At 48.2% G+C, this 19,691-nt stretch overlaps 1 protein-coding gene across 1 annotated transcript in view; it reads right to left on the bottom strand.

The window, feature by feature from the left end:
- DNAH6 (dynein axonemal heavy chain 6) overlaps positions 1–19,691 on the bottom strand; it is a 596,499-nt gene that overhangs the window by 154,478 nt on the left and 422,330 nt on the right. The gene's annotated exons all lie outside the window — the stretch shown is intronic.

The raw sequence follows: 19,691 nt of genomic DNA, 5'->3' as shown, positions 1-19,691 counted from the left end.
GGGATGCACGGACGGATGCGATACAAAAAGCGTCGCAAATCCGGAAAAAAGTCACGCCAAAAATTGAGCAGGGATGCCGATCCGTTATCTGCATCCCTAATCAGCGCTCGGCGGGACGCATGGACGGATGTGATACAAAAAGCGTCGTGAATACGGAAAAAAGTCATGCCAAAAACTGACCACGGATGCCGATCCGTTATGTGCATCCCTGATCAGCGCTTGGCGGGACGCACGGACGGATTCGATACAAAAAGCGTCGTGAATACGGAAAAAAGTCACGCCAAAAATTGACCATGGATGCCGATCCGTTATGTGCATCCCTGATCAGCGCTTGGCGGGACGCACGGACGGATGCGATACAAAAAGCGTCGTGAATACGGAAAAAAGTCACGCCAAAAATTGACCATGGATGCCGATCCGTTATGTGCATCCCTGATCAGCGCTTGGCGGGACGCACGGACGGATGCGATACAAAAAGCGTCGTGAATACGGAAAAAAGTCACGCCAAAAATTGACCATGGATGCCGATCCGTTATGTGCATCCCTGATCAGCGCTTGGCGGGACGCACGGACGGATGCGATACAAAAAGCGTCGTGAATACGGAAAAAAGTCACGCCAAAAATTGACCATGGATGCCGATCTGTTATGTGCATCCCTTATCAGCGCTTGGCGGGACGCACGGACGGATGCGATACAAAAAGCGTCGGGGATATGGAAAAAAAAGTCACGCCAAAAATTGAGCAGGGATGCCGATCCGTTATCTGCATCCCTGATCAGCACTTGGCGGGATGCACGGACGGATGAGGTGTAAAAATGGACAGGGGATACGGAAAAAAAAAAGTTATACTCACAGTACCCAGAGGACTAGCAGGAGGATCACTGACCAGAAGAGCTGCAGAGGAACAGATGGCAGAGAGATGGACAGCTTTACAGGAGCAGCAGGCAGATCAGCAGAATGCCCAGGAAGGACCCAGCGATGGACGCAGATGTGATCAGGCCGGTGAAGACAGGTAAGAGGACGTCGGGGGAGAGCAGAGGGGGAGAGGGGGGGTGAGAGCAGAGGGGGGGGAGAGCAGAGGGGGAGAGGGGGGGGTGAGAGCAGGGGGGGGGGGGAGAGCAGAGGGGGAGACCGGAGAGGGAGCTGCAGAAGCAGAATAGAGATAATGGGGGAGGCAGTCAGATCGCGGGGGGAGCAGATCGGGATGTCGGGGGGTGGGGTTGGGGGGAGCAGATCGGGATGTCGGGGGGGCAGATCGCGGGGGGGCACGGCAGGGGCTATCACGGCAGCGTGCAGGGGCACCACGGGAGCTGCAAAGTGAGCACAGTACTCACGTGCAGCAGCAGCGGTGACCTCAGCTACGGCGGCGGCGGCAGCAGAAGCGGTGGCGTGGTACCACAAGTACCACGCTGCAGACATGTTGGGGGAGGGCTCGCAGGCCAGCACAGGCCTGGGGAGGGCGGCCACCGGCAGATCAGACCGCCCCACTGCACACTGATTGGAGCGATTGCGCGTCATAGCACGATCGCTCCAATCAGTGCTGCAGGGGCTGGGGGCGGCATGTTTGAGGTCCACCTATGATATGCTGCAGCAGCTGCGGCATCTCATAGCTGGATCTCACAGGATCGCACTAATTCGGGCATTATTTTTGCCGAAATTAGTGCGATCGATGTGGTTGGCGGTTCAGATTTGAACAGCCAATCACATCGATCGTCGATAGGGGGTGGCGATGCCGCCCCCCCTGGGGTCAAGCAAAGGTCCCCTGCTGTAAGAAACAGCAGGGGACATCATTTGAAAGCCGTTGCTATGGCCACGGCAATCAAATGAAGTTTAGGCCGTAAAATTACGTCCCTGGTCGTTAAGTCACGTTAAAATAGGACGTAATTTTACGGCCCGCGGTCGTGAAGGGGTTAAGGATATACTGCTAGAGTCCTGTAAAAAACTTATACCCTCTGGTAATAAAACATCCCGGAATAAAAAGAAATCACTATGGATAAATAAGACTGTACAAAGTATAATAAAACAAAAACAAGGGGCGTTTAAAATCTTGAAGGCTGAGAATACAGAAATAGCATTTCAGGAGTATAAAGATATCAATAGGCAATGCAAAAAAGAAATCAAACAAGCAAAACTAGCTACTGAAACAAAAATCGCCAATGACATTAAAATAAATCCCAAAATCTTTTATAAATACATTAATGCGAAAAGGAAAACAAAGGATAGTATTGGCCCCTTAAAATATAATAACAAGTTAGTTATAGAGGACAAACAAAAGACTGAGATATTAAATAGGCATTTCTCTTCTGTGTTCACCAAGGAACTGACTGTACCAGAGATCATTCAACAAGTGAAAAATCAAAGTTCACCACCCGATATAATTAATTTAACACAAGAAGAAGTACGCCTACGTCTGAGTAAATTAAACATTGACAAATCCCCAGGGCCAGATGGCATTCATCCACGAATATTGAGGGAATTGAACTCCGTAATTGACAGACCGCTGTATCTTATCTTTTTAGACTCGCTTGTAACAGGGTTGGTGCCTCAGGATTGGAGGATTGCTGATGTGGTACCGATATTTAAGAAAGGTAAGAGGGTAGATCCAGGCAACTACCGTCCAGTAAGCCTGACATCAGTAGTATGCAAAGTTTTTGAGGGCATTTTAAGGGATGACATGCAAAAATATGTTGCAGAAAATAATATAATAACTGACAGACAGCATGGATTCATGAAAGATAAATCGTGTCTAACCAACCTGTTGGGGTTCTATGAGGGGGTAAGTGCAAACCTGGATATTGGTAATGCAGCTGATGTGATTTATTTGGACTTTGCAAAAGCATTTGATACTGTACCACATAATAGCCTTATACTAAAGCTCCAGAAGCAAGGACTATAGAAATAGAAACTATATGCAACTGGGTAAGGAATTGGCTAAAAGATAGGAAACAAAGAGTAGTCATACAGTTAGGTCCAGAAATATTTGGACAGTGACACAAGTTTTGTTATTTTAGCTGTTTACAAAAACATGTTCAGAAATACAATTATATATATAATATGGGCTGAAAGTGCACACTCCAAGCTGCAATATGAGAGTTTTCACATCCAAATCGGAGAAAGGGTTTAGGAATCATAGCTCTGTAATGCATAGCCTCCTCTTTTTAAAGGGACCAAAAGTAATTGGACAAGGGACTCTAAGGGCTGCAATTAACTCTGAAGGCGTCTCCCTCGTTAACCTGTATTCAATGAAGTAGTTAAAAGGTCTGGGGTTAATTACAGGTGTGTGGTTTTGCATTTGGAAGCTGTTGCTGTGACCAGACAACATGCGGTCTAAGGAACTCTCAATTGAGGTGAAGCAGAACATCCTGAGGCTGAAAAAAAAGAAAAGATCCATCAGAGAGATAGCAGACATGCTTGGAGTAGCAAAATCAACAGTCGAGTACATTCTGAGAAAAAAGGAATTGACTGGTGAGCTTGGGAACTCAAAAAGGCCTGGGCGTCCACGGATGACAACAGTGGTGGATGATCGTCGCATACTTTCTTTGGTGAAGAAGAACCCGTTCACAACATCAACTGAAGTCCAGAACACTCTCAGTGAAGTAGGTGTATCTGTCTCTAAGTCAACAGTAAAGAGAAGACTCCATGAAAGTAAATACAAAGGGTTCACATCTAGATGCAAACCATTCATCAATTCCAAACAAGTTAGTTATAGAGGACAAACAAAAGACTGAGATATTAAATAGGCATTTCTCTTCTGTGTTCACCAAGGAACTGACTGTACCAGAGATCATTCAACAAGTGAAAAATCAAAGTTCACCACCCGATATAATTAATTTAACACAAGAAGAAGTACGCCTACGTCTGAGTAAATTAAACATTGACAAATCCCCAGGGCCAGATGGCATTCATCCACGAATATTGAGGGAATTGAGCTCCGTAATTGACAGACCACTGTATCTTATCTTTTTAGACTCGCTTGTAACAGGGTTGGTGCCTCAGGATTGGAGGATTGCTGATGTGGTACCGATATTTAAGAAAGGTAAGAGGGTAGATCCAGGCAACTACCGTCCAGTAAGCCTGACATCAGTAGTATGCAAAGTTTTTGAGGGCATTTTAAGGGATGACATGCAAAAATATGTTGCAGAAAATAATATAATAACTGACAGACAGCATGGATTCATGAAAGATAAATCGTGTCTAACCAACCTGTTGGGGTTCTATGAGGGGGTAAGTGCAAACCTGGATATTGGTAATGCAGCTGATGTGATTTATTTGGACTTTGCAAAAGCATTTGATACTGTACCACATAATAGCCTTTGTAACGTTGCGCCCTGCAACGTGGGGGTTTCACTCGCTTGCAGCGGTGTGAGGTAGCTTCAGCAACACACGTACATAGTCTCTTCATAGAAATTATGGCAGTTTATTTAAAACACTCAGCATAAACTGCCCTCAAACATAAACAATAAGTCCATAATGGAAGTTTAGCAACTTCCCCACTCTCTGGCTCCTGCCAGCGTACAACTCTAGCCGAGGTTCCTTCCAGCACCCAGGGCCCTCTGCAGACCCCTGTCTGTCTCTCCTCCAGGAGAGATTCGGCCCTACAGCCCTGGCCTGGCTGCACTCACCTCAGACTCAATATCAGAGCCTTGTGATCAGCCTCCATGCAGGCTGATACACCCAAAGCTCCTGGCTCTGCTCTCACTTGTTTCCAGTCCACACACTGGACATCTAGAGCCAGTCTCTCTCTAGACTGCCCTAGACACACTTCATGCAGAACTCTCGGCTCTGCTCTCACTCTCTCCCAGCATACACGCTGGAAGTCTAGAGCTAGTCTCTAACTAGACTGCCCTAGACACACTTTTCCCAGGTTCAGAGACAGGATTGCTTTAACCCCTGGAGCCACACCCACAGGTGGTAAGGAGTGTGTAATCAGCATCACACACCCTTCCATGGCTCTGCATGTAATGCAATCCTGTGGAACCACAGGTCCCAGCCAGCTTCACATTGCAGAGCACCCACGCTTCTGCAAAACATACCGGCCCTTTGTAATACAGCCGGTTGATACCTCACACCTTATACTAAAGCTCCAGAAGCAAGGACTATAGAAATAGAAACTATATGCAACTGGGTAAGGAATTGGCTAAAAGATAGGAAACAAAGAGTAGTCATACAGTTAGGTCCAGAAATATTTGGACAGTGACACAAGTTTTGTTATTTTAGCTGTTTACAAAAACATGTTCAGAAATACAATTATATATATAATATGGGCTGAAAGTGCACACTCCAAGCTGCAATATGAGAGTTTTCACATCCAAATCGGAGAAAGGGTTTAGGAATCATAGCTCTGTAATGCATAGCCTCCTCTTTTTAAAGGGACCAAAAGTAATTGGACAAGGGACTCTAAGGGCTGCAATTAACTCTGAAGGCGTCTCCCTCGTTAACCTGTATTCAATGAAGTAGTTAAAAGGTCTGGGGTTAATTACAGGTGTGTGGTTTTGCATTTGGAAGCTGTTGCTGTGACCAGACAACATGCGGTCTAAGGAACTCTCAATTGAGGTGAAGCAGAACATCCTGAGGTTAAAAAAAAAGAAAAAATCCATCAGAGAGATAGCAGACATGCTTGGAGTAGCAAAATCAACAGTCGAGTACATTCTGAGAAAAAAGGAATTGACTGGTGAGCTTGGGAACTCAAAAAGGCCTGGGCGTCCACGGATGACAACAGTGGTGGATGATCGTCGCATACTTTCTTTGGTGAAGAAGAACCCGTTCACAACATCAACTGAAGTCCAGAACACTCTCAGTGAAGTAGGTGTATCTGTCTCTAAGTCAACAGTAAAGAGAAGACTCCATGAAAGTAAATACAAAGGGTTCACATCTAGATGCAAACCATTCATCAATTCCAAAAATAGACAGGCCAGAGTTAAATTTGCTGAAAAACACCTCATGAAGCCAGCTCAGTTCTGGAAAAGTATTCTATGGACAGATGAGACCAAGATCAACCTGTACCAGAATGATGGGAAGAACAAAGTTTTGAGAAGAAAGGGAACAGAACATGATCCAAGGCACACCACATCCTCTGTAAAACATGGTGGAGGCAACGTGATGGCATGGGCATGCATGGCTTTCAATGGCACTGGGTCACTTGTGTTTATTGATCACATAACAGCAGACAAGAGTAGCCGGATGAATTCTGAAGTGTACCGGGATATACTTTCAGCCCAGATTCAGCCAAATGGCGCAAAGTTGATCGGACGGCGCTTCATAGTACAGATGGACAATGACCCCAAGCATACAGCCAAAGCTACCCAGGAGTTAATGAGTGCAAAAAAGTGGAACATTCTGCAATGGCCAAGTCAATCACCAGATCTTAACACAATTGAGCATGCATTTCACTTGCTCAAATCCAGACTTAAGACGGAAAGACCCACAAACAAGCAAGACCTGAAGGCTGTGGCTGTAAAGGCCTGGCAAAGCATTAAGAAGGAGGAAACCCAGCGTTTGGTGATGTCCATGGGTTCCAGACTAAAGGCAGTGATTGCCTCCAAAGGATTCGCAACAAAATATTGAAAATAAAAATATTTTGTTTGGGTTTGGTTTATTTGTCCAATTACTTTTGACCTCCTAAAATGTGGAGTGTTTGTAAAGAAATGTGTACAATTCCTACAATTTCTATCAGATATTTTTGTTCAAACCTTCAAATTAAAGGTTACAATCTGCACTTGAATTCTGTTGTAGAGGTTTCATTTCAAATCCAATGTGGTGGCATGCAGAGCCCAACTCGCGAAAATTGTGTCACTGTCCAAATATTTCTGGACCTAACTGTATATGGAACATTCTCTAAATGGGCCATAGTCAGCAGTGGGGTGCCGCAGGGATCTGTGCTAGGACCCATTCTTTTTAATCTCTTTATTAATGACCTTGTGGATGGGATTGATAGTAAAGTCTCAATCTTTGCTGATGACACCAAACTATGTAGGATATTAAAAACGGACCTTGATAGTATAATATTACAAAAAGATCTGGATAAGATGTCAGAATGGGCAGATACTTGGCAAATGAGATTTAATGTTGATAAATGTAAAGTAATGCACCTAGGACGGAGTAATCCTATAACTGCGTATACATTAAATGGAAGTAAACTCGGGACTACAGAACAGGAGAAGGACTTGGGTATTCTCATTACAAATAAGCTGAGCAGCAGCACTCAATGTCAAGGAGCAGCTGCAAAAGCAAACAAGATGCTAGGGTGTATAAAAAGAGAGATTAGATCCCGTGATCCCAACGTATTGTTACCCCTCTATAAATCACTTGTAAGGCCACATCTGGAATATGGGATTCAGTTTTGGGCTCCACATTTTAAAAAGGACATTCAGAAGTTAGAGTCAGTTCAAAGGCAGGCAACTAGACTACTACAAGGAATGGAAGGCCTCCCATATGACGACAGGTTGAAAAAGTTAGATATGTTTAGCTTAGAAAAAAGACGGCTCAGAGGAGATCTCATTTATATGTATAAATACATGTGTGGTCAATATAAAGGACTGGCACATGACTTATTTCTTCCGAAGACAATACTAAGGACCAGGGGGCATTCACTGCGAGTGGAAGAAAAGCGATTCCGACAGCTAAATAGGAAAGGGTTCTTTACAGTTAGAGCAGTCAGACTGTGGAATGCCCTACCACAAGAGGTAGTAATGGCAGATACTATAACAGCTTTCAAAAAAAGGCTGGATGATTTCCTCAGTACACACAACATTGTTGGTTATAAATGACTTTGTGACCAAATGTAGAACTGGTGGAGGAAGGTTGAACTAGATGGACCTAGGTCTTTTTTCAACCTTAGTAACTATGTAACTATGTAACTATGTGTACCGACGAAATGCTCTGGCACATAGTCGACTCCCGGTCCCTGCATGTCGGCGCTCTTTACAGAGTCAGCCCACATACAAGGATTGATTGCCACAGCCGGTGATAGCAGCAACGGGAATCACGTGATCGCAGATCACCGTTGCTATAGTAACCCGCCTGTCAGATTACTATTTCAACGGTGGCAGCGGTGATGTCACCGCTTACAACCCGCAGCCTCTGCTCACTCACTGAGTGATTAGACTGCACGGGGAGAAGCAGTGTCTTCCTCCCATGCAGTGCTGTCTGATGTAGCAGAGCTGCATGGGTTGAAGGAGAAAGAAGACAGAAGACCAGGATCGTGGAGGGGCGAGAGGGAGTAATAAACATGGAGTCTCTAAGTGTGTCTGTGTATTTATTTCTATTAAAGTATTTTTTCTCTGTGTAGTGTCTTTTTTTTAACCCATTATTGGAGATTCTTAATGGCCGGGTCAAACTTGCCTGACATTAAGAATCTCTGGCTTAATACTAGCTAGTAAAACAATGCTAGTATTAACTCATTATTACCCAGCGAGCCACCCGTCACCAGGGCTGCTGGAAGAGTTGGATACAGCACCAGATGATGGCGCTTCTATGAAAGCGCCATTTTCTGGGGCGGCTGCGGACTGCAATTTGCAGCAGAGGGGCCCAGTATCCTCGGGCCAACGTGTGCTGCGGATTCCAATCCACAGCTGCCTAGTTGTACCTGGCTGGACACAAAAATGGGGAGAAGCCAATGTCGGGGTTTTTTTTTAATTATTTCATGAAATTCATGAAATAATTAAAAAAAGGACTTCCCTGTATTTTTAGTTCCCAGCCGGGTACAAATAGGCAGCTGGGGGTTGGGGGGCAGCCGTACCTGCCTGCTGTACCTGGCTAGCATGCAAAAATATGGCGAAGCCCACGTCATTTTTTTGGTGGGCAAAAAACTCCTGCATACAGTCCTGGATGGAATATGCTGAGCCTTGCAGTTCTGCAGCTGCTGTCTGCTCTCCTGCATACACTAGTGAATGGAGCATGCTGAGCCTTGTAGTTCTGCTCCCCCTTGTCTCCCCCTCCAGCATACAGGCCTGGATGCAGCATGCTGAGCCTTGTAGTTCTGCAGCTGCGGTCTGCTGTCTGTCTGTACCAGGACTGTATGCAGGAGTTTTTTGCCCCCCAAATAAATTACGTGGACTTCGCCATATTTTTGTATGCTAGCCAGGTACAGCAGGCAGCTACAGGCTGCCCCGACCCCCAGATGCCTATTTGTACCAGGCTGGGAACCAAAAATATAGGGAAGCCCTTTTTTTTTTAATTATTTCACGAATTTCATGAAATAATTAAAAAAAAAATGACGTGGGGTTCGCCCAATTTTTGTGTCCAGCCAGGTACAACTAGGCAGCTGGAGATTGGAATCTGTAGTGCAGGGTGTCCAAGCTTTCTGGGCACCCCTGCTGAGAATTGCAGTCCACAGCCACCCCAGAAAATGGCGCTTTCAAAGAAGCGCCATCTTTTGGCGCTGTATCCAACTCTTCCAGCTGCCCTGGTGACGGGTGGCTTGCTGGATAATAATGTATATTATCAACTGGCCATAAACCCGAAATCCATGGTGTCACGCCAATATTAAACATGGCCACCATGAATTTCTAGTACAGATAAAAAAAAACAACACAAAGAAAAATATTTTTATTAGAAATAAAACACAACACAATTAGTGACTCCATCTTTATTGAAATAAAGATCCCCTCTCCGCAGTAATCCTGGGTCAAGGATCCCGCGCCGTCCAATCTGGATCCAATATCATCTGATCGGTTTGCTGGAAGGCAAAGCGATCAGATGTTGTGTCAGGTTCAAGGGCCTGAATCACATGACACAGCAGCTGATTGTATAAACGGCTTTTTTACAATCAGCTGAAGCATCTGTGCAAAAAAAAAAAAAAACTACACACTTCTGTGCAGACTCCTGTCCGACAGCATCAGCTGACAGTTTAGCTGACCGGGCGGTAAAAAGCCGGCCTCACCGCTCGCCTTATAGTGTCAGCTGATTCCGTCAGGTCTGAGAGAGAGAGAGGAGAGAGAGGAGAGAGAGGAGAGAGAGAGAGGAGAGAGAGTGAGAGAAAGAAGAGAGAGAGGAGAGAGGGATTGAAGAGAGAGAGGAGAGAGAGAAAAGAGAGAGAAGAGAGAGGAGAGAGAGAGGAGAGAGAGAGAAGAGAGAGGAGAGAGATTGAAGAGAGAGGGGAGAGGGAAGAGAGAGAGAAGAGAGAGAGAAGAGAGAGAGATGAGAGAGAGATGAGAGAGAGAGGAGAGAGAGAAAAGAGAGGAGAGAGAGAGGAGAGAGAGGAGAGAGAGGAGAGAGAGAAAAGAGAGAAAGAAGGAAGAGAGAGAGAAGAGAGAGAAGAGAGAGAAGAGAGAGAGAGGAGAGAAGAGAGAGGAGAGAGAGAGAAGAGAGAGGAGAGAGAGGAGAGAGAGGGAAGAGAGAGAGGAGAGGAGAGAGAGAGAGAAGAGAGAGAGGAGAGAGAGGAGAGAGTAATGCAGCCTCATTCCGTGAACTGCTCCGATTTTAGTCCCGCGGCTCACAGCTGATGTCTGGCTCCTCCCCTCAGTGCATAATTAAATTAAATTATAATTATAAATAAATAATAATTATAATTTAAAATTATAAATAGATTAAATTCTTTCCCGGGACGGCCGGGACTCGAACTCGTGAACTAATTCTCCTTAGGCAGTAGCTCTATCCATTGAGCCACTGTCTGCATAGGAAGATTTGGTAATCTTGACCTCTGTATTGCAGTAGAGAATTCAGAAGTAGATTATTCAGCTACAAGGATGGATGGATGGATGGATGGATGGATGGAGAGAGGGATGGATGGAGGGATGGATGAATGGATGGAGGGATGGATGGATGGAGGGATGGATGGAGGGATAGAGGGATGGATGGAGGGAGGGATGAAGGGAGGGATGAATAGATGGAGAGATGGAGGGAGGGATGGAGGGAAAGATGAATGGAGGGAGGGAGGGAGGGAGGGAGGGATGGATGGAGGGAGGGATAGAGGGATGGATGAATGGATGGAGGGATGGATGGCTGGAGGGATGGATGGATAGAGGGATGGATGGAGGGATAGAGGGATGGATGGAGGGAGGGAGGGATGAAGGAAGAGATCAATGGATGGAGAGATGGAGGGAGGGATGGAGGGAGGGATGAATGGATGGAGGGATGGATGAATGGATGGAGGGATGGATGGAGGGATGGAGGGATGGATGGATGGATAGGTGGAGGGTTGGAGGGATGGATGGATGGATAGGTGGAGGGTTGGAGGGATGGATGGAGGGATAGAGGGATGGATGGAGGGATGGTGGAATGGATGGAGGGATAGATGGATAGAGGGAAGGATGGAGGGATAGAGGGATGGATGGAGGGAGGGATGAAGGGAGGGATGAATGGATGGAGGGATGGAGGGAGGGATAAATGGATGGAGAGATGGAGGGAGGGATGGAGGGAGGGATGAATGGATGGAGGGAGGGATGGAGGGAGGAATGGATGGAGGGATGGATGGATGAAGGGATGGATGGAGCGATAGAGGGATGGATGGAGGGATGGAGGGAGGGATGAATAGATGGAAAGATGGAGGGAGTAATGGAGGGAGGGATGGAGGGAGGGATGAATGGATGGAGGGATGGATGGATGGATGGATGGAGGGAGGGAGGGATAGAGGGATGGAGGGATGGAGGGATGGATGCAGGGATGGATGGAGGGATGGATGGTTGGAGGGATAGAGGGATGGATGGAGGGAGGGATGAAGGGAGGGATGAATGGATGGAGAGATGGAGGGAGGGATGGAGGGAGGGATGAATGGATGGAGGGAGGAATTAATGGATGGAGGGAGGGATGGAGGGATGGATGGATGGAGGGATGGATGGAGGGATGGATGAATGGATGGAGGGATGGATGGATGGAGGGATGGCTGGAGAGATGGATGGAGGGATGGATGGAGGGATAGAGGGATGGATGGAGGGATGGTGGGATGGATGGATGGATGGATGGAGGGATGGATGGATAGAGGGATGAATGGAGGGATAGAGGAATGGATGGAGGGAGGGATGAAGAGAGGGATGAATGGATGGAGAGATGGAGGGTGGGATGGAGGGAGGGATGAATGGATGGAGAGATGGAGGGAGGGATGAATGGATGGAGGGCGGGATGGAGGCATGGATGGATGGATGGAGGGATGGAGGGAGGGATCGTGGGATAGAGGGATGGATGGAGGGATGGATGGATGGATGGATAGAGGGGTGGATGGAGGGATAGAGGGATGGATGGAGGGATGGAGGGATGGATGAATGGATGGAGAGATGGAGGGAGTAATGGAGGGAGGGATGGAGGGAGGGATGAATGGATGGAGTTTTGGGAGGGAGGGATGGATGGAAGGATGGAGGGATGGATGGAGGGATGGATGAATGGATGGAGGGATGGATGGATGGATGGATGGATGGAGGCATGGATGGATGGATAGATAGAGGGATAGAGGGAGGGATGGAGGGAGGGATGAAAGGAGGGATGAATGGATGGAGGGAGGGATGGAGGGAGGTATGAATGGATGGAGGGATGGAGGGATGGATGGAGGGATGGATGGAGGGATGGATGAAAGGATGGATGAAGGGATGGATGGATGGAGGGAGGGATGAAGGGAGGGATAAATGGATGGAGAGATGGAGGGAGGGATGGAGGGAGGGATGAATGGATGGAGGGATGGATGGATGGGAGGGCAAACATCGGCACTACCGCACTCATCACGGCACACACACAGGCACTACCGCACGCATCATCACCGTACAAACACCGGCACTATCGCCCCAATCATCACCGCACATGCAGGCATTACCTCAGTGACGTCCCCGCTGACAGCGCGGCTTAGTTGCTGCGTGGATCTGACACAGAGCGCCTGTGTTCTACTGCCGCTCCTGTCAGCTTCATGTAGCAGAGCTGATTACGTCAGACCTGGAGGGGTATTTGGGGCTTTTAATAAAATAGTGAAAGAGGGTGCTTTTTTGTCTTTTATTCCAAATAAAGGATTTTTCGTTGTGTGTGTTTATTTACTTTCACTTACAGGTTAATCATGGAAGGTATCTCGGGGAGATGCCTGCCATGATTAACCCCTTATTACCCCGATTGCCACCGCACCAGGGCAATTCGGGATGAGTCGGGTAGAGTCCCGGGACTGTCGCATCTAATAGATGCATCAATTCCGGGCGGCTGCTGGGTGATATTGTTATGGTAGTGGTCTTCCCATAACGTTGCGCTCACCATCCTGACAATACCAGCCTCCAGCCATGTGGCTTTATCCTGGCTGGTATCAAAATTGGGGGGAACCGCAGTTTTTTGTTTTTTTTATTATTTATTTATTTTAGTGCACGATATAGACCCGCCCGCCGGCGGCTGTGATTGGTGGCAGTGAGACAGCTGTCACTCATCGTGGGGGCGTGTCTGACTGCAACCAATAATGGGTGCCGGTGGGCGGGGAAAGCAGGGAATACCAGATTGAATAATGAGCGGCAGCCATTTTCAAAAGAGGAAAAGCCGCTGGAGCTTTGTGACAGCCGAGTAGCGCCGCGCCCATGATCGGTGAGTAAGAAAGAGAGAGGGATTGTGCTGGGGATGCAGGACACATGCAGATACGCAACATGCGCACATAGCCTTACTGTGAAAAGCCACGATTTTGGTGATCGAACCATTATCGAACGGTAACTCGAATGGCCGAACTTGAAGCAAATCGTTCGAGTTCGTCGAACGACTCGAACACCGCCCAAAATCACTCGAATTTGAAATTGGCGAACGGTTCGAATCGAATATTGCTCATCTCTAGTTTTTACCTCCAGTGGCTAAAAATTATTTAAGCAAATCTTATTTAAAAAATGATTCCCCAAAATATCAGGCTATGCCCTATCCATGGGACAAGCGTTAAATTGCTGATTGCTGAGAGTCTGATCTCAGGGACCCCAGTATTCCTGAGATAGGGGCTGTAGAATACGAGAATGGGGATTTTCAGCTCTGCCTTGAAAGAGGAGTGCATGTGCCTCCTTCACTTCATCTATTGAAAAACTGGCTCCCATATGTAAAAATTATATTGAAATAGCGTACAACTTTTCATTATACAATGAACTGTTTACCTACAGTGGATAAAAATGGTTTAAGAAAATCATATTTAAAGGCTTATTCCCAAAAATCATCAATGCTGATGCTAAAGGGGGCTTTACACGGTAGCGATGTCGCTAGCAATTGCTAGCGATAGCGACCGTGTAAGTACCCGCCCCCGTCGCGCATGCGATTGTTTGTGATCGCTGCTGTAGCGAACATTATCGCTACGCAGCGTCACACATACTTACCTGGTCGGCGGCAGCGCTGTGACTGCCGAACAATCCCTCCTTCAAGGGGGAGGGACGTTCGGCATCACAGCGACGTCACCGCAACGTCACTAAGCGGCCGGCCAATCAAAGCAGAGGGGCGGAGATGAGCAGGACGTAACATCCCGCCCACCTCCTTCCTTCCTCATTGCGGCCGGCGGCAGGTAAGGAGACGTTCCTCGCTCATGCGGTGTCACACATAGCGATGTGTGCTGCCGCATGAGCGATGAACCACAACGCTAAACAACCCTTACCGATTTTTGACTTTGGGACGACCTCTCCATGGTGAACGATTTTCACCATTTTTGAGGTCGCCTAAGGTCGCTGGTAAGTATTACACGCTGCGATATCGTTAATGACGCCAGATGTGCGTCACTAACAACTTGACCCCGGCGACCAAACATTAACGATATCGTAGCGTGTAAAGCGCCCTTAAGGGTCTGACATCTGGAACCCCAGTGTTCCTGAGATTGGGCTGTAGAACCCCAAGAACGGGGATTTTCAGCCCTGTTCTGGTTGGAGTAGAAGAGATCATTTGAGCCCTCCTCTCCATTTATTGGCCCAGGGTTCTAAAGCCATGATCTCAGGATTGCTGAGATCATGGCTTTAGACCTTTTTTTTTATTTATTTATTATTTTTTTAAATCAGTGTGTAACAATAAGTTATCCAATATAATAATATAGATTATACAGTGGAACCTTGGTTTATGAGAACAATCCGTTCTGGGAGTGTGCTTTTAAACCAAGTTACTCGTCTAGCAAAGCAAAATTTCCCATACGAAATAATGCAAGCTCTGACAATTCGTTCCACAACTTGTTCAATCTCCCATCCTGGTTCCTTATTGTGCCATTCCACACATGCCCAAACACACACAAACACACACACACATATTATGCTCACCTTATCTTCCGTTCCATCGCCGGACTCCTGGTTTTTGTAGTTCGCCGGTACAGGATGTGTATCAAGTAACCATCGCGACCGATGCTGAAGCTTCCGCTGCCAGAGCGCTGACGTCAAAGGCAGGAGACGCTTGCCTCTGATTGGCCAGCGCGCTGCCTTTGAGAAGCAGCTGACAGCGGAAGTTCCTCCATTGTCGTGATGGTTACCCGATACACATCCTATACCGGCAAACTACAAGAACCATGAGGCCGGCGATGGAACGGAAGGTGAGCATAATATGTGTGTGTGTGTTTGTGCGTGTTTTTGTGTGTTTGCGTATGACGCCCTGGCCTATCAGGTCGTCACAGGGTATTGTGCAACCTGCCCTTCTGCACAGTATCCACTCCTCCTTGGTTACGGATCCTAGTCCTTTGGTGTTAATAACAGCTTAGCCAGTAAAAATCCTAGAAACACTTGACACTGAACCCACCAGACATACCATTGGGGGGCCTGAAGGGAATAGTGCCGCCCATATGGGGGTTGGTAGGGAAAAGTGAAAAAGTGAAGGGAGTTGTGTGGTGACTCTCAAGAGGAGAGGTCACAGGTTAGGAGCTGGGCTCCTGGAGTCTACTAGGTGGCAGACGTTGGTCTGGCCATAGTAGGAGCTGGAACCCCGGGGATCGCGTCAAGGGGCACGGTCTGCCGAGAAAGGCAGCGAGCGGCCTTGAGCCATCACCGGGCAGGGGCCAGGGCACAACAGGGTACGTGGACCCTAGGCCGGGACGTAGCTTCACGTGTCCTGGTAATTTACCCGACTGGGGTGAAGACTTCAAGATTCATCCCCAACGGACCCTGGGGCACAAACCCCCTACCCACGGAGGAGTTAAACATCCTGATGTCACACCATCGCCACAGGGCTCCCCCAACAGCAGCGATGGTTTCCTACATTACCACGCACCGTGGGTGGTGTCACAAACTTTCTAAACTCCCCTGTATATACTTTCCCCACTCTTCTTCTTAATTCGAGTGTCCGTGCTGACCCTCTGGATCCGGAGACCCCTTGAGCCACCGCGGCTCCGGATCCAAGCGGCTCGGCCGTTGGCATGGGGGCTATACACCTCAAAAAACTTGGCGTCACGAGCAGGATACGAGCAGGACCTACTTACCTGGGTGACGTCCTCCTTGAAAATTGAAAACCGCGAGTCAAGAGTCCTTTTCCCGCCAATTCCGCCATTGTCCGCCAACTTTTCGCGCCAAAAACCTTCTTTAATCGGAAAATCGCGCAAAGCCTAAGCCCCGCCCTTTGTCTTCCTTGTGAGGCTGGAACCGGAAGAACCGGAAGTTCCCAGAGGGCCACGGGCAGCAAGAGAGTGCTGCGAAAAGACTGAGGGGGCGGGCCAGAATGTGTTACTAGCGGAAGTGGAGCAGGGATGCAAGGACTCTGTGACAACATTCCTGGAAGACGCAGTGGCAAGATGGCGGAGCGAGACTGGTCCCCAAAACGTGCTGTCCCTGGGACCACGACATGGATAGAGGAGAAAACAGAGCAGCTATGCAGGAGAATGCAGACGCAGTTCCTGTTCATTCTGAAACATTGGAGGGAAGAGATGAGGAGCCTGGCGGTGACGGTGCGAGCCCGTGAGATTGAAATCCCACGTGAAGAGAGAGTAAGCGGTTACCCAGTGCCTATTGATTGCCCAAATCCGGCCACAGCGCCTGAGAGATCCGGACCGTCCCGGTGAGCACTCCACTATCAACTACCCTGTCCTTGGCAGATGCCGAGCTGTCCACATCAACCCCGGCAGCGGAACCTTTAATGCATCTATCAGAAGCTCCAGCTGCAGTGGTCCAGACCACAACCCTCATCCCAGTCACGGCAGCGGTCATCCAGACACTGGCCAGACCAGACCCGGCCGCATCACCGGGCCCGTCCTCAGAGGCGGAGCACCCAGACCCTGCAACCCCGGCTGCGGAGCAGTCGGTTCATCAGTTCACACCTGTGGGAGCGGAGCCAAGATGTTCACCCGTTCCGTTACCGCGCAGCATCCCGACGGCTGTTGGGGCCGTCAGAGTTCAAGTAAAGCCAGAGCCAGATAGGGAGCTGAAGCCGGACGCTGATGCCCCCTACTGGGAACGACAACCACACCAACAACAGATGACGTCAGCAATGACCACGCAAGAGCGACAACAGGAGAAGCTTGCCCGAACCTGGAAGGAAAAAGAGTACCTGAGGGAGGCCCCCTTCCGTGTCCGTGGGCCGCAGCGCAGAGGGTACTACAGGCGGTTCAACCCCGAGAAGGGATGGGGTTTTCTATGGGAAGCGGATCTCTCCAAAGAAGTGTTTGTCATGCGCCGAGATGTTGAGCAACATCTCCCCAGTGGCCACGCAGGTCGTAACCTGGAGGCTGGGGAAGTGGTCAGCTACACTCGGCTTTGGGGTGAACGGGGCTGGTACGCCCTAGATGTGAAGCGGCTCGCCATAGTTGATGAGCGAGTAGTACCAGCCGCCGCCGTTGATTACCTGTCTCCCAGTGAGCGGTACAGAGATGAATGTTGAAAAATGTTACAGTATCAGTAGTTGCGATGCCATAGAATTGTTAGGTATCGGTGCTTTTGTTTGTTATTTTTCATAGTTTGTTATTTTCCATCTAGAAAATGCTTGTAAATAAGTGCCTAGTCAACCAGTTTTAATGAAAAGAGTGAAAACTACCAGATTTGCAAGTAAATTGTCAAAATGTGTACAACCGGTACATGGACTTCGTTTAAGTTTTATATATAAGTAAAAAAAATAATGGACTACAGTCACAGGACTGGCGTGACCAAAACAGATTTGTGCTTTGTATAATAGTTGCACCTCCTGTGCCAACCAGAGTCGTCTGAATACAACACCCGGGACCTTAACCCGATCACGGACTCACCATAGGTTTCCAGGGGTAACAGGTTGTTGGGATCCGGGACGTTGGGACTGGACTGTCGCAGGAAGGGGCTGCAATGGAGTAGGTTGAGCCTCCGCTACCATAAAAACCGGTAGCGTCCCACCGTTGGGCGACGAACTCTTAATAATGTTATTAACGTTTAAGTAAAGAGCCTCCCCTGTGTGGGATGGAACCCGTTAATAAAAATGCATAATGTTAAAATGTTCCTTTTCTTTTCCACAGTTTAAAAAACAAAAATAAACCTCTGGTGTCCTGTAGCTCGGGGACGAGCTACGTTTAACCAAGGGGAAACGTGACGCCCTGGCCTATCAGGTCGTCACAGGGTATTGTGCAACCTGCCCTTCTGCACAGTATCCACTCCTCCTTGGTTACGAATCCTGGTCCTTTGGCGTTGCTAACAGCTTAGCCAGTAAAAATCCTAGAAACACTTGACACTGAACCCACCAGACATACCATTGGGGGGCCTGAAGGGAATAGGGCCGCCCATATGGGGGTTTGTAGGGAAAAGTGAAAAATTGAAGGGAGTTGTGTGGTGACTCTCAAGAGGAGAGGTCACAGGTTAGGAGCTGGACTCCTGGAGTCTACTAGGTGGCAGACGTTGGTCTGGGCCTGGTAGAAGCTGGAACTTCAGTCATAGGGGATCGCGTCAAGGGGCACGGTCTGCTGAGGAGGGCAGCCGGCGGCCTTGAGCCATCACCGGGCAGGGGTCAGGGCACGATGGGGTACGTGGACCCTAGGCCGGGAAGTAGCTTCACGTGTCCTGGTAATTTACCCGACGGGGGTGAAGACTTCAAGATGCATCTTAAACAGGCCCCGGGGCACAAACCCCCTACCCACTGAGGGGTTAAACATCCTGCTGCCACACCATCGCCACCGGGCTCCCCTAACAGCAGCGGTGGTTTCCTACATTACCACGCACCGTGGATGACGTCACGAACTTTCTAAACCCCCTGTATATACTTTCACCCACTCTTCTTCTTAATTTGAGTGTCCGCGCGGCCCCCCCGGATCCGGAGACCCCTCGAGCCACCGTGGCTCCGGATCAGAGCGGCTCGGCTGCTGGCAGGGGGACGATACATGCGCAGATTGCAAGAGCGGGTCAGAGCGCGGTGAAAGTACGGAACCGGAAGTGTGTGCGGTGAGTATTTGCTCGTACAGCAAAGCTTGCTCGTAAACTGAGTTACAAATTTACAGCAATCTTTGCTCGTATAGCAAAATACTCGCACACCAAGTTACTCGTAAACCGAGGTCCACTGTATATCCATCTCTCAACGGCTTAATTCCAGTGGTTAAAATTGTTGCTGTTCCTGAAAGGATCCCACAAGAGCTTGGCTCATTATAATAAGATAATCACAGCTGAATCTTTGCATCTGTGTGAACATCGTGCGATCAGGAGGGGTTTTAATTCACTGGACTGATCCACTAGATCATTTATAGGAATCATGAAGTTCCTCATAAATGACAACAAGCAAATACACTGAAAACCTGTTTTTATAAATGCAAACAGCACAGTGAAATGGAGTTTAACTTTTAATTATAGCATGAATAACTAAATAATACAGAATTAGATTTATAGAAACTATAACACCTAGTTGAACATGCAAACGAACTGGAGTGTT

Source organism: Anomaloglossus baeobatrachus, chromosome 1 (genome assembly GCF_048569485.1).
Source record: "Anomaloglossus baeobatrachus isolate aAnoBae1 chromosome 1, aAnoBae1.hap1, whole genome shotgun sequence".
Classification (NCBI taxonomy): Eukaryota; Metazoa; Chordata; class Amphibia; order Anura; family Aromobatidae; genus Anomaloglossus; species Anomaloglossus baeobatrachus.
Note: the sequence above shows the minus strand (reverse complement) of the source record. Positions and strands in the feature narration are given on the sequence as shown.